The sequence below is a fragment of the Carassius carassius genome, chromosome 2, assembly GCF_963082965.1.
Source record: "Carassius carassius chromosome 2, fCarCar2.1, whole genome shotgun sequence".
NCBI lineage: Eukaryota > Metazoa > Chordata > Actinopteri > Cypriniformes > Cyprinidae > Carassius > Carassius carassius.
The window spans coordinates 39,933,271-39,934,623 of record NC_081756.1 but is presented as its reverse complement, the minus strand read 5'-3'; the positions used below and the strand labels follow the sequence as shown (position 1 = coordinate 39,934,623).

Below are 1,353 nucleotides of genomic sequence, written 5' to 3'. Positions count from 1 at the left end.
AGGAGTGTCATTTCCAAAAGAGCACGCGGCGCTCAAGAGTTTGTAGTAGAGACAGAGAAAAGGCCTGTCTATCGCCTCCTGCAGGAGAAATGAAGAATGACGAGGCTGAGCTGTCCTTTGTCACACCGCAAGCAGAAAGAGGGCACAGAGAAAGCGAAAACACAGAAAAAAGAAGCAGCAGCAAATCCGTTTAAAAGTGTAAAGGAACTAGAATGAAAGCTGAGCCTTGGACAAGCGTGTTAGCTGAAGGAAAAGCAAAAGCTTACAGCACCTGGTATTCCCAGGCGGTCTCCCATCCAAGTACTAACCAGGCCCGACCCTGCTTAGCTTCCGAGATCGGACGAGATCGGGCGTGCTCAGGGTGGTATGGCCGTAAGCGAGTACAACATTCAAGAGCGAGCTATTTAAAGAAGACACACAGGCTGGCGAAAGAGAAACAGACCCTTTTCCACTCAAAAAAGTGGAAAAGTCTTCTCTCTTTTTTAGATATGAATTAAATTAAGGGAAAGAAATAAGTAACAATAAAAAATATGCATTTTAATACATAAATACATTCACAAAAATCAATGTCGCGGTGACGCACTTTGTGTGGAAGTAATCGGGGCCTGTTTCTCAACTTTAAAATCACAAATGTCTTCTGGTTAAAATTGAATTAAATAAAAGTAAACAAATATTGGCTTACTTTAAACTGAATGTAATTTGGGGTGATTTTGTTGATTTAAAAACGGGAAATTTCTAACCTGGTTAAATTCAATTAAAACAAAATGTTTAAATGAATTAATAAAATTCATATCAATAAATACAATCAATATTGCGTTGAGGCACTTTGAGTGGAAGTAAATGGGGGCCTATTTTTGAAATGTAAAATCAGAAATGTCATAAGGTTAAAATAAAACCGAACCAATTAAAATGAAATAAAATAAAATAAAACATTGTGGTGATGCACTTTGAGTGCAGGTAATTTGGGGTGAATGTAGTGATTTTAAAACAGAAAGGGCATGCCTATATTTTCCTACAATGAAACAATATTTTCTGACGAGTTTAATGATTTTTATTTTTATTTTTTAATTTTAACTTTATCATCAGAAATGTCATCTGGTTCAAATAAAAACAAACCGAACCAAATAAAAACTAAAAAATAAAAGTAAACAAATATTGCGGTTAGGCACTTTAAAATGAATGTAATTTGGGTTGAATTTGGTGATTTTAAAACAGAAATTTCAAACCTGGTTAACTTAAATAAAATTAAAAAAAATGTTGAAATGAATTAATAAAATTAATATCAATAAATACAATCAATATTGCGTTGAGTCACTTTGAGTGGAAGTCAATGGGGGCCTATTTTTGAAATGT

General features: G+C 34.3%; 1 non-coding gene across 1 annotated transcript; it reads right to left on the bottom strand.

Annotated features, from left to right (window-relative positions):
- Positions 1–259: 259 nt before the first annotated feature.
- LOC132112723 (5S ribosomal RNA) lies at positions 260–378 on the bottom strand. The gene has a single exon (XR_009425027.1). It is a non-coding gene; the product is annotated as a 5S ribosomal RNA (ribosomal RNA).
- Positions 379–1,353: the final 975 nt, after the last annotated feature.